This window comes from Engraulis encrasicolus, chromosome 20, assembly GCF_034702125.1.
Source record: "Engraulis encrasicolus isolate BLACKSEA-1 chromosome 20, IST_EnEncr_1.0, whole genome shotgun sequence".
Lineage (NCBI taxonomy): Eukaryota > Metazoa > Chordata > Actinopteri > Clupeiformes > Engraulidae > Engraulis > Engraulis encrasicolus.
In genome coordinates, this window is record NC_085876.1 from 4,784,364 (window position 1) to 4,799,363 (window position 15,000).

Consider the following 15,000-nt stretch of genomic DNA (forward strand, 5'->3'; position numbering starts at 1 on the left):
GTTGACCTCCAAACTCGAATCAGTTCATGAACCTACCCTGCAGCATTTACACACCAAATCTGGGACAAATCCATCCACCCGGTCAGAAGTAATGGGTCAAACAAAAATTCGGCCATCTTGAATTCGGCCATCTTGAAATTGTTGACCTCCAAACTCGAATCAGTTCATGAACCTACCCTAGAACATTCACACACCAAATCTGGGACAAATCCATCCACCCGGTCAGAAGTTATGGACCAAACAAAAATTCGGCCATCTTGAATTCGGCCATCTTGAAAGTGTTAACCTCCAAACTGTAATCAGTTCATGAACCCACCCTAGAGCATTCACACACCAAATCTGGGACAAATCCATCCACCCGGTCAGAAGTAATGGGCCAAACAAAAATTCGGCCATCTTGAATTCGGTCATCTTGAAATTATTTACCTCCAAACTCGAATCAGTTCATGAACCTACCCTAGAACATTCACACACCAAATCTGGGACAAATCCATCCACCCGGTCAGAAGTTATGGACCAAACAAAAATTTGGCCATCTTGAATTCGGCCATCTTGAAAGTGTTAACCTCCAAACTGTAATCAGTTCATGAACCCACCCTAGAGCATTCACACACCAAATCTGGGACAAATCCATCCACCCGGTCAGAAGTAATGGGCCAAACAAAAATTCGGCCATCTTGAATTCGGCCATCTTGAAATTGTTGACCTCCAAACTCGAATCAGTTCATGAACCTACCCTAGAACATTCACACACCAAATCTGGGACAAATCCATCCACCCGGTCAGAAGTTATGGACCAAACAAAAATTCGGCCATCTTGAATTCGGCCATCTTGAAAGTGTTAACCTCCAAACTGTAATCAGTTCATGAACCCACCCTAGAGCATTCACACACCAAATCTGGGACAAATCCATCCACCCGGTCAGAAGTAATGGGCCAAACAAAAATTCGGCCATCTTGAATTCGGCCATCTTGAAATTGTTGACCTCCAACCTCGAATCAGTTCATACACCTGCCCTAGAGCATTCACACACCAAATCTGGGACAAATCCAAACATCCGTTCAAAAGTTATCGCGTTAACACGAAAGACCTTACGCGGCGGCGGACGCGGACGCGGCGGCGGCGGCGGCGGTGCACGCAAAACCATTACATCCCCGACGCTCCGCGTTTCGGGGATATAAATAGTATACAAATGATTAATGAAACATGAACAAACATTTTGTTATTTACTTAGTTGTATGCTTTATAATAAAACATATACAAACTATATGTTCAAGATTTTACAAACCTTTTAACAGAGCATGTATTCATTTACAAAAAAAGGTAAATGTTTGAAAAATATAAAATATTAACATTCCATTTTCTGCTCATTTACAAAAAAGTTAATGTTTTGTTCATCATTAGTTAATTATTTACTAAGCCTATAATGCTTTTAATGCATCCATTATTATAAAGTATTATCCTCCTCATGTGCCTCATAATCTGGCACACCAATGGGAAGGACTTAGTTCAAGTAACGAGGGAGAATCACGGGAGCAACACAGACAGACAGTTTGCAGTGTCATATTTTGGAATGTTAGTATTGCACCTTTATAAATAGAATTCAAACATCATCTGAGTTGCCCCAGTGATCCTCCATTATTTAGATTTCCTTACATGGTTACTCATTTAACTTCTGATTTTTCCATACACCCAACCTGATTTCCTCTGGATCCGTGTCCTCGTCCACAATTTTTTTTAACTCAAAATTTCCCCATTGTAAATCTATGACAGCCAAAATCTGTGGCATGACCTGATACACCTCACCTGGCAAGTGTGTTGGAGATGACCCATAGGTCATCAGAGATTTCCATCAAAAGGCGGTATAAAAAAACAAGTTATTATTATTATTATTATTATTATTATTACCTCCGCCAAGGAGGTAATGTTTTCGGTCGTGTTGGTTTCTCTGTTTGTCTGTCTGTCTGTTTCTCAGCAGCAAAATTGCATAATTCAAAAACTAATCAATGGATTTGGACGAAACTTTATGGAGTTGTTGATAGTGACCCAAGGAACAAGTGATTAAATTCTGGTGGTGATCCGGATCACGAACCGGAACCAGGACTTTTTAAAAGATTCTTCACCATTGCTGACCTATCTAGACGCCCCTAGTGACCAGAAATTCTCCACAAAAAGAAGACAGAAAGACTTAGGGCAGGGGTGTCAAACATACGGCCCGCGGGCCGCATCCGGCCCGGCAGAGGGTTCAATCCGGTCCGTTTTTTTTTCCTTTTTCTTTTTCAAAGAACCAACCGAAATGCGCAATTACGCCACTGGGGGCAAAATCGAGACCTGCATGACATTAACCCAATGGTCCACTCTCTCTCTTATACTATATATGTAGTAAAGTGCACTTCTATTGTAAATGGTGAATTTGTACTGTGACAGGCATTTGATAAAGCTCATATACTGTATAGACCTCATATACTGTATAGAGATCAAACGTTAATGTCTTTTTATTCTTATTGTATTGGTTATAATTCAATAATGAATATAATTGTAGGCCTATTTGTATTGGTTCGTATTGAGCTGAAATGGGAAACGGGATGTTAAAATGTGTTATTATATGGTTGTGACGTCATCGGTCGAATATTCCATTCATTTCAACGGGGCTCCCCAACGTTCACACGTCTGTTATTTTTCGATAACGGACGGGTTGGTCTATAACAGACTGCTGTCAATGGCAACAAGACTTTTCACCGCTAAAGCGACTTTTCAACAAGACTCTAATCAGCTGCTGTGACACACAACACCTGTTGTCCTCCTGGCTACCTAGTTGTTAGCGGTGTTCCACAACGCCACTGTTTTGTTTTGCGCAGCAACAATCTTTTGACATTAAAAACTATAATAGGCTAGACTTCACATTAAATAGGCCTAAAGAAATGTCCCCGCCATGTGTGAATCATTTAAGTCTGTATATCCATATAATAAGCGGGTTAACTTTCGGCGTCGGGGTCTAAAGATTCTCTCTGTCGTGCTGCTATTCCACGGTAGCGACCTTATCGCCGAACGTTAACCCTTACTTAATATGCAGGAAATTACATCTAAGAAATACAAAATTTTCTGGGGGAAGACCTCCAGACCCCACTCAAAAATGACCTGTCCCCTATTTTATTCATTGACGGTTGGCAATGAATGAATGAAATCAATGAAATTTTGCATAGTATTGCATTGCTTTCTACATATTCAACTGACTTTTAAGACATGCTGAAAAGATAACGCAATAGTACTGAAAACTAATCCTCTGCTTTAAGGGTTATTTTTGCGATGATGTTACTAATGCGGCCCGCTTGAGGTCCACATGGGTTGTATGCGGCCCCCTGACCAAAATGAGTTTGACACCCCTGACTTAGGGTGAAACATAGTCAAATGTTCTATCAAACAGCTTCCTTGGCGGAGGTCTGCGCTCTCTGAGTGCTTCTAGTTATTATTATGTGACCGGGCAGTGAACTGTGGGATAGGCAAACTAGTGGGAGATGGGGTAGGGTTGGGAAATGACCCAATTGGGGTCTTGAAATTTAACAAAGAAAAAACATCCACATCCGTCTTTGGGCGCAGGACTTGCAAAGTCACATGAAAACTGAAAATTCGGCACTTTAAAATAAGAGAAACCGGAGCTTCATTTTCAGGTTTCAGTTGGGACTTGATCCTGGGTCCCCATGGACAGCATGCCCACAGTGCACCACAGTGCCCGCTAATACTCAAGTTAGGAAACGATGTGAGATGGAGACACACAAGTGTGTGTGTGTGTGTGTGTGTGTGTGTGTGTGTGTGTGTGTGTGTGTGTGTGTGTGTGTGTGTGTGTGTGTGTGTGTGTGTGTGTGTGTGTGTGTGTGTGTGTGTGTGTGCGTGCGTTTCTGTCCGTGTGTATGCATGCACATGTGGGTGCATGAATGTGTGCACGTGTGCCCGCACGAGTGAAAGAAAGTTGGAAGCACTAATGACCCTATAAGCCATATAACTTAAAGGGACACTGTGTGAGATTTTTTGTTATTTATTTCCAGAATCCATACTGCCCATTCACTATGTTACCTTTTTCATGAATACTTACCACCAGCATCAAATTCTAAGTATTCATTATGACTGGAAAAATTGCACTTTTCATACATGATACTTTTCTCCATGGTCCGCCATTTTGAATTTCCATAAATAGCCATTTTAGCTGCAAAAATGACTGAACTTGGACCATACCAGAAAATATGTGTTTATTACTCAGTAAACTTTCATGTAAAGATCAAATTTGGCAATAGGCAGCCCAGTTTCAATGATCAGCATAGTTGCAGTACCTTTTTTGACCATTTCCTGCACAGTGTCCCTTTAAATAAATAGTCAACATCAACACATTAATATTATTTTGATTTCTAGAAAATGATTTCAAGGTCCACTTGAAATGCCTCCAGGGCTGGTAGGGTGGACTCCGGCCCACAGTTTGAGAATCACTGCACTAAACCTTCCTTTCCATCCTAATCATCATCTCTATTCTTTTTCACTCGATGCATGGTTTGCCTTTGGACATGTCATTCACTGTGTGTGTGTGTGTGTGTGTGTGTGTGTGTGTGTGTGTGTGTGTGTGTGTGTGTGTGTGTGTGTGTGTGTGTGTGTGTGTGTGTGTGTGTGTGTGTGTGTGTGTGTGTGTGTGTGTGCGTGCGTGCGTGCGCAGACGCTTTTGTATATGGACATCATTCTGTACCCTTGCTCTTGCATGTCCGTATATCCTTTCACTCGTTATCGAGTGTGTGCATTGTATGTATTTGAGGGTTTCGTGTGTGTGTGTGTGTGTGTGTGTGTGTGTGTGTGTGTGTGTGTGTGTGTGTGTGTGTGTGTGTGTGTGTGTGTGTGTGTGTGTGTGTGTGTGTGTGTGTGTGTGTGCATGCGTTTGTGTGTATTTTCATGCATGGCTAGTGTGATAGCTCAGCCGTCTCATGTGATTATCAGGGCGTTCAGTGACTGTCATGTATATGCAACTGTGTGTGTGTGTGTGTGTGTGTGTTTTGCTAACAGGGCTTGTCAAGTATGCAACTGTGTGAGTGTGTTCTCTCTGTGTGTGTGTGTGTGTGTGTGTGTGTGTGTGTGTGTGTGTGTGTGTGTGTGTGTGTGTGTGTGTGTGTGTGTGTTGCTAACAGAGCTTGTGATGTATGTGTGTGTGCCCCACTGCACTCTGATATGAATGTTATAGTGTGCGTGACAGGGCAGGCAGAGTGGGGGCCGTTACCAGGCTTATACAAGGATGGTGGTGTGCGTGTGTGTGTGTGTGTGTGTGTGTGTGTGTGTGTGTGTGTGTGTGTGTGTGTGTGTGTGTGTGTGTGTGTGTGTGTGTGTGTGCGTGTGCGTGTGTGTGTGTGTGTGTGTGTGTGTAAGGCTAAGTCCTCTAATGTCAAGGCAGCCCTGCCTGTGAGGCCTTACAGTCATAGGATGTAGTTCCCTAGAGACACTGTATTTGTCGAGTGTTGTGTATTTTCTGTGGAACAAATGGAGAAATAGAAGTCAGTCAACTCCTAATGTACACACACACACACACACACAAGCACACACGCATGCACGTGCCAACACACACACACACACACACACACACACACACACACACACACACACACACACACACACACACACACACACACACACACACACACACACACACACACTGTATGACATTTTGAAAATGATGCTGCCCCTTTGTAAATGTGATTTTTCCATGAATATTTACTATGTTATAAACCTACACGCTTATTTGACTAAAGTACAGTGAGTTTTGCAGCCAAAGATGAATGTGACTAACAATTAAAAAATGACGGACATGGAGAAGATCTGCCTGCTCATGTTTGAAAATGGTAAATTTCCAAGTACTGATGAATAGTAAAACATTGTTGTTAGTTAGAAATATTCATGCAAGTAAAAAAAACATTTTGAATGGGTAGCAAAAATTCTGCAATAAAAAATAAATAGGGCAGCAGAGAGAGCAGCAGAGGTGGCAAATATGTCAAGCAGAGCTGGTGGGAGCTGGCCATGGTGCTGAAAGTTGGTCCATGTCGCTTCTTTCAAAGCTATGGGGAACTGTGCACTGTAAAACATTGCAGCCACTTAAACGTAAAAAGTAAGTTGCCCTCCTGCCTGAAGTTTGCAAGTTAACTCAACTTGAGAAAGCCTCGAGTTGAGTTAAGCCTTGAATTGAGTTAACTTACAAACTTCAGGCAGCAGGGCTACATACCTTTTTACATTTAACTGGCTAGCAGCCCTGACCTGATACCAGCATATAAACTCGGTAAATGTGATTCAGGCGTCTTAGGAATGTTTAACTCTGTTGAGTATTAGATTTGTTTCTATTGTCTTGTATTTGTGTCATGGTCTGTATACTTTGAGTTTCATTGACTTGTCAGTGGTAGAGGGTCCTTTTAACTTGTGTCTTTTCAATACTTCTCTCCCCCACTTAACATGGATTTTCACAGAATGTGACACAAACTCAAATCCAATCCCTGTGCCAATGGAATGCATCGGGTGAGAATTCCACACGCAGAGAGAGAGAGAGAGAGAGAGAGAGAGAGAGAGAGAGAGAGAGAGAGAGAGAGAGAGAGAGAGAGAGAGAGAGAGAGAGAGAGAGAGAATGCCAATTAACACTGCATCCTGCATCCGTCTATTCATTTCCTATTTTCCTGGTGAGTGAAAAGCCTGCTCTCTTTTCAAATAGGCATAAAATCAAACACTCTTGGCACTATCGGTCGCCGGCGACCCTATTCACTTGCTGAAAATGCTTAACTACATCATACCAACATTGCCATGACGTTACAGAGAGCCATAGTGCTGCGCTAAGGGTTAAGGAAACATAATTATCTATGAAGAGACACACACACACACACACACACACACACACACACACACACACACACACACACACACACACACACACACACACACACACATTTTGGCCATTTTGGAAATGCTTTGACAGTGTTAAATTGCTCTGTGCGCTCTTCTGCTTGCTTGAGTGCAGGGCTGCTTCAAGGTATTTGGGGACCCTAGACGAAGAGAGAATTTTCTTGAAAGTTTGAAAGTTTATTTATTTAAGAAAAAAATGATATACGATTATAGCCATAAGGCTAATATCTAGTTTGCCTGCCTGGTTGTGACTGTCCTGAGTGTCTGAAACAGGACTCAGGCAGATATAGAAACTGTCTTACCATGAAATGCTGAGCACACACACACACGTGCGCACGCACACATGCACGCACGCGCGCACACACGCACGCGCACACGCACACGCACACGCAAACACACACACACACACACGCACGCGCACACGCACACGCACACGCAAACACACACACACACAAATGCAAACTGCAATCACACTAGTTAAGCACCCCCTGCCAGTCAATGTGTTTCTAGTCAGCTGAAACGATAACAAGAAATAATCTATGATTGCAGAAATGAGCCTGTAGGCCAACCAGAAATTTGATCTCATGTAGGGATGAAAAAAGAGGTTTTCTCATTTCTTTTCCCATTACTATGCTCCACGCCCCTCTTCCTCTCTTCTTCTTCTTGCACTCTCTCTCTCTCTCTCTCTCTCTCTCTCTCTCTCTCTCTCTCTCTCTCTCTCTCACTCGTCCTCTCTCCTGGCATGGCACTCTTACATTGACATCCTCTACATGCCCCTCTCTTCTTTCTCTCCTCACTCTCTTCCCCCCTCCTTCTCCCTTCCTCTCACCCCCACTCTTCCTCTTCTCTCTCTCTCTTTTCCTCCACTCCCTTTCTCCATCTTCCATCTATCCTTTCTCTCTCGCCCATCTTCCGCTCTTTCCCTTTTTCTACCGTCCTCTCATCACTCTCTCTCCCTCTATTTTACTCTTCTCCCTTCCTCTCCCTCTCTTCCTCCCTCTCTTTTTCTCCTCTCCCTCTCCCTCTCCCTTTCTCCTTGCATGGCACTGTTGCATTGACAGGCTCGTTGTTCATTAATTCATCTGTCTCTGGAGCTCTCTGCGACCCATTTATTTCTCTGGCATGGCTCGCTGTTTGTGTGTGTGTGTGTGTGTGTGTGTGTGTGTGTGTGTGTGTGTGTGTGTGTGTGTGTGTGTGTGTGTGTGTGTGTGTGTGTCTCAGACATTTACTTTTCTGGCAGGGCTCGATGACGTGGAGATCGTCAGTCTCACTTGTGACACTGTTTCACACAAAAAAAGACCAGGTTAGGCACACACACACACACACACACACACACACACACACACACACACACACACACACACACACACACACACACACACACACACACACACACACACACACACACAGCTTTTGAGAGGATGCTAAATGAACTTTACATGTTAAATTAACACTGCAAAATGTACTGTATATAGTGGGCAACAGTGACAACTGCACACAATGTTTCCTGCAAACGAGAGCTTTTTGTTCTCCCAAAACATTATAAATCCATTTAAATTCATTTTTGTTTTCATTTTTTCCATTTTACATTTAAAGCATTGGGTCAACTTGAACTGGAATAATGTTACTTATTACAACAAATAAAAAACACATTTTCTTTCATATTTTTGGAACTGGAAATGCAATGTTTTGGAAAATAGCTCTTGTTATGTTTCTGTTTGGGCTTTTTGTGCCAAGCCCATCGATGCGGGAGACATAATGCTAGACTTGGTCCACTGTATTGATCCGACGTCTTGGAAAGCAGCGTATTCAGTTACACAGAGAAAGCTTCTGTAGCGTAATTACTAGTGCAGAGGCACTTATGGTGGAGCCTCTTTTAACTACAAAACAGGGAAGCCAAAAGTGAGCAAAGGGTTCAGTTGTCCTGGGCCCGGAGAGAGGGAGGGTGCGGAACTGGGTCCTCATTACATTACATGTATTAGGGGGGGTTGAACCGCTGATGATGCTAAGAAAAGGGTGCAGTACTGTACTGCAGACAAATTTCTATGTGACAACACCATCAATACTTTTAGTAAGACCGCAGTTATGATACAGACCACTGCAAAATTAACTGAGTGCCCCATTCTGTTTTCTGAAATTTAGCCTAGTTTTCTCCTGGTCCATGGTCCAGGGAACAGTTACTGTGCTGAGGTCCATGGGTATTTTAACAATACCATCAAGACTAATTGGAAACAGCAATGCACACAAAACTGGTGTGTTTTTGTAACACCACCATCAATTGTACATCTGCTGGATGAAGAGCTGTTAGAAACCACTACTTACCTAACTGTATTGCCGGCTAAACTGAGTAGGCACAAAGGCTTAAGTATAGACTACTTTGTTGAAAAGGACAGAGTGCCAGGTGCTGCACCACTAGCCTGCAACGGCACACACACACACACACACACACACACACACACACACACACACACACACACACACACACACACACACACACACACACACACACACACACACACACTGGTGCTGTATCACTACCAGCCTTCAGCGGGACACAGAAGAGAGCCATGCCCAGCTGGCATTGGCACTGATTAGCTGGCACTGGCACTGGCACTGGCACACACACACACACACACACACACACACACACACACACACACACACACACACACACACACACACACACACACACACACACACACACACACACACACACAAACCAGCATCCCGGAAGCCAGCAGCCCTCCCCTTTTCTTTCTCTCTCTCTCTCTCTCTCTCTCTCTCTCTCTCTCTCTCTCTCTCTCTCTCTCTCTCTCTCTCTCTCTCTCTCTCTCTCTCTCACACACACACACACACCCCTCCCTCCTTCACTGTGTGTGTTCAACAATACACTTCAGACCACAACAGGATGATGACTTTCACCTGTGTGCTGTTATCGTGGTCCATGTGCTATTTGAGGGAGAAAAAAAACCTGTTGGTAGAAGACAATACGGCTTGCCTGTAATGCCAGACACACGGCCAGAGTCTTCCTTCCGGCTTTCCTTTCCTTCCTTTCCTTTCCTGTCCTTTCCTGTCCTTTCCTTTCTTTTCCTTGGATTCCATTCCAAGAGTCTGCATCAAGGCTTACTTGACTCTGCCATTTACAACCCTGCACAATATTTGTTTTTGCACTGTTACAGTAGTTCAACACTCCTCAGAACAAGAGTGTTAAATTTTCACAACACTGCAAAAATGTTTTGTACTGTTAAACAAAAGTGTGAAATTAACACTGTATGTGTTGTACTTTGTGCATGTGTGCATCATCACCACACGCCAAGAGAACACACACGCCACGCCAGGACCTCGCCTTCCACGTGCCTGCAGAAATTAAGCATGCACACAGGGCACGTATACAGTACAGGCTTCCAAGCCGCTGTACAGTAGCCAATGAGATACGGTAGTGCACCCATCTACAAATGCCTCGCCTTTGCACATCCATTCACAGGGCCCTCGGAGATTGAAACTGCACGCTGAATGGCAAGACCACGTTGCACATAACGACTGTGTGTGTTGATGTGCGTGTGTGTACGTGTGTGCGTAGTACACATAGCGACACACTGCCCGGGGCTTGTTCACTGTTTAATACCCGCGCGCTAGCCTGGCCCCTCCTCTGGCAGGGGTAGAGAGAGAGAGAGAGAGAGAGAGAGAGAGAGAGAGAGAGAGAGAGCAGAAGAAAGAGAGAGAGGTATAGATAAGGAAAGAGAGAAGAGAGGGGGCCACGGGGAGTTCCGTCGACCAATAGAGCGGCTCGGGAGCTGGACTGGTGGGGAATCCTGTGCGCACTGCCAGAGCGAAGCCACGGCTCGTGGACGGCGGGAAAAATACATAACGGACGCTGCAAGTGGAGGCTAGATTAGCCAGAGCAGCATCCCATCTCTGCTCCGCCGAACTGCAAAAGCTCTGTGGGAATACTGGACGTAGCTTCTTCCGTGGAAGAGGAGCCAAGCTACTCGGACCACGGTGAGGAAGCTCGGCAAAAGGTAAGCTGGCGGTTGGTTGAGGTACAAGAGCAAGAATGTTGGTTGATGGGAGCACGAGAGCTGAATAGAATGCGAGCTCATGCAGCGCGGGTACATGGTGGTTGATGATGGAGATAGAGATAGCCCGGTAGCGCAGGGTTAACTGGCATGAGCGACATCTGCCACACGTTCGTCCGTTGCGTTGCGTAACCCTCTGGAGACATCAAACACGAGAGAGGAAACGGAGGCTCTGTCTGTCTCTCCAAAGGGCGGGTGTCAACAGAACTAGGCAGCTGTGTCAACAACTTGACAGCTATTGGAACTTGGGCTACTTTATGGGGGATCTGATTGTTCATCTCTCTCTCTCTCTTTCTCTCTCTCTCTCTCTCTCTCTCTCTCTCTCTCTCTCTCTCTCTCTCACGCACGCATAGCCTACAGTACGGACGCACACACACAGAACCAAGCAGGGCGCATTACTTTGGGGTTCTGAAGAAAACCAGCGCACGAGTAGCAAGCAGAGCGAACCTTCAATCTCAGATTGATTTCAGCTGATGCGTGAAGATTCGCTGACCGTGAATCCTGAATGTGTGTGTGTGTCCCGGAGCGGAATTTCAGCGCTGGCTAGGCGAATGAGGCGCTACCGCGTTTAGCCCACTCCATTCGGAGAGCAGTAGCACGAGGCGTAATTAACCTCGGGAGAGTTGCAGAGCGAGCTAGTGCTGGGACAGTGTAGTTTAGAGGTATAGGATGGATGAACAGCGCGCTCTCTCTCTCTCTCTCTCTCTCTCTCTCTCTCTCTCTCTCTCTCTCTCTCTCTCTCTCTCTCTCTCTCTCTCTCTCTCGTGTGTGTGTGTGTGCGTGTATGTCTGTGTGTGTGTGTGTGTAGGGGGGGGGGGGCAGTGAGTGTGAGGAATGGATGCATGACACACTAATGCCGGGACGCCACTGATCACAAGTCAAGTGCGAATCCCAATCCCTATTCGAGAAAGTGTCATCGCTCTCGGCGCTGCACAGGCACAAACCACCTAAAGCCTATTGACACTACCGCGTCGCCCGCAGAAAGATGCATGAAGAAATCAATGGGGAGGGAATAAGCGGCTCTTTGGTATGGATATGCGGTCTTGTGCGCACATACGCACGCACACGCGCACACACACAAATCCAATGTATATCCATGCAGTAAGGTAAGCACATCGATACAAGGTAGGGTTGCGATAGGCTACGTGGTCTTGCTATGATTTCAGTAAACACATTTGGAGGAGCTTCAGCTTGGATACGGGCTTCAAACGATTGTCCACAGAATACTTCTTCTCCCTTAGCCGCCTGGGCGTAATAGATGGCATTCATACAGCACCGTAAAGCCGGTGATTAGTAGAAAAAGACATTGTGTTAAGATATAGCGGCTTAATATGCCCCCGCGATTGCCTCTGCGTATGCGCACTGCAACCCTATCGATTCCTAAGATTGATCATGATGTTGGCTCCAGCCCGTGTTTGGCTTGGACCCCCTGTGTGTGTGTGTGTGTGTGTGTGTGTGTGTGTGTGTGTGTGTGTGTGTGTGTGTGTGTGTGTGTGTGTGTGTGTGTGTGTGTGTGTGTGTGTGTGTGTGTGTGTGTGTGTGTGTTTCACTGACAAGGTGTGTGACAGCTACATATAGGAAGCCTCGTGAATGGGAGTGGAGCTATGGGCTGCAACACACCAAGAGTACTCTGAGACCAACTACACACCAGAAGATGTTAAATGAACTCTCAAAAGGTTGAAATGAATTAACACTGCAGGGTTTTTTTACGGTGTAGTGCTCCTACTCATTCCGACTGATGATATTCTGAGTGCCGCCCATGATGAAAGTTATGCTGTGGCGTTATGTTGAAGTCTTGGCAATGTCTTCCTCACACAGTACTATTTTGTACGCTATTTTATTCAATGGATATATTTTATATCTATCGGAAATCTGTGCTACACTGTTTGTTTTACCTGTATGGCTGTGATATTTCATGACAAGACTGTGATGTTATGATTACAGTCTGGAGAAGTCAATGATGCAGGAGCTTTATTCCACACATTAATATAGTAATATTTTTATTTGCTGTTTTATTCCACATACATATTTCATATCTCAATATGAGGCAATAACCATCCATGTGTAATCTATAGTTAACCCTTTTATGCAGAGCCTCTCTCATAACCTTGTAGGCACCATAATGGCAATGACCATGTCTTAATCTGTTACTTAAGACTCTGTGTAATTACATAGGAATGTTGCTATGAGATGTTGAACCTTTTTCAGCAAGTACTCCGTTGGATAGATAGTGTCTGCATGAAAAAGATAGGATGTGGGCTATGTCTCTATAACGACAGTAACAGTTTTGCCATTTCATTCTACTGACATATTCCACCATATGTACTAAGTTAGTACCCGTCCATGTGCAGTCTACAGTTAAGATGTGTGCCACATTTTGCCTGTGTATCATGACAGTGCTGTTGCCATGATTATTGCACTGACATATTTCATTAATATGAGGCTATGCTCATCCATGTGTAACCTACTGTACAGTTAAGATGCGTGTTGTGTTTGTATCATGACAGCACAGTAGAGATATTGCAGACCTGCATTCCTGTTGTGCATGTTGATGTAATGGGGTTATGAGTAGGGCTGTAACGATACACGCAACTCACAATTCGGTTCGTATCATGATTTCTGACCTACGTTTCGATTCACCCCACGATTTTTTAAATGTATATTTTTGATGATCGCTCTTTGGTAGAATAGGTTACAAGAGGCCACTAATAATGTTTTTAAATGTTTATCATTAATAATGATATTGACTTGAAGCCTGGAAGCACTGTCACATCATATCATGTGGTTGTGTTTTGGACTGAATGGTAACACAATCTTTGAAAGGGCGTATCATGATACTGCCTTCTTGCATCACGACACAATATCGTGACTCTGCATATCACCATTTCATGGTTCAATACAATATCGTTATGAGGTATGCAGTGCCGGTGCTGTGACAGTACGGTTTACATATCCCAGGCCTGTGTTCCTGTTGTGTATTTTGATGTAATATAATCTGGCAGCAGGATAAAAAAAAGACACGCAGCGGAGGAAGCTTGAAAATGAGGATTATACCTAATTACTGTGGGCTCGTTTGTTTTAGCCTGTTTTTTATGCCTTTACAAATCTCATTTATTTTGGCTGTTTTTTAATGCCTTTTACAAAATCTCATTTGTTTTAGATGTGTTCCATGCCTTTCACAAATCCCTTTAAGTCTGTTTAGTGGCGCACAAAAGAGGTTGCGGATAAAGACAAGTGCGGATAAAGGCAGTGTGGTGATATGCGGCTGATTAACCGTCTTATGTTAAGTCGCCTCCTCGCTCTACACTGCCACACACAGACACAGACACACACAGACACACACAGACACAGACACACACAGTTGGAAAAAAAGCGTCGATACTGTGCATCTGTCATGAGGTGCTGGACCCAAGGATGACTGTGTGTGTGTGTGTGTGTGTGTGTGTGTGTGTGTGTGTGTGTGTGTGTGTGTGTGTGTGTGTGTGTGTGTGTGTGTGTGTGTGTGTGTGTGTGTGTGTGTGTGTGTGTGTGTGTGTGTGTGTGTGTGTGAGAGTGAGAGAGAGAGGGGGGGGGGAGTTCTGAATATCATTAGCGCATTTCATTGGTGACGTCACTAACACAGGAGGTGACAAACCTGACAGCTACAGCACACTTAACACACACGCACACAGACACACAGACACACACACACACACACACACACACACACACACACACACACACACACACACACACACACACACACACACACACACACACACACACACACAGACATACACACACAGACACACTAAGATGCACACAAGGTGAAAACCTGCCAGCCGGTCCTATTGAGTTAATTAACAAATGCCAACGTTGGTATCTATGGAAGCACCGTTCACAGCCACATCCAGGCCTTTGAAGTGTGTGTGTGTGTGTGTGTGTGTGTGTGTGTGTGTGTGTGTGTGTGTGTGTGTGTGTGTGTGTGTGTGTGTGTGTGTGTGTGTGTGTGTCATGATGACACACTTTTAGGCA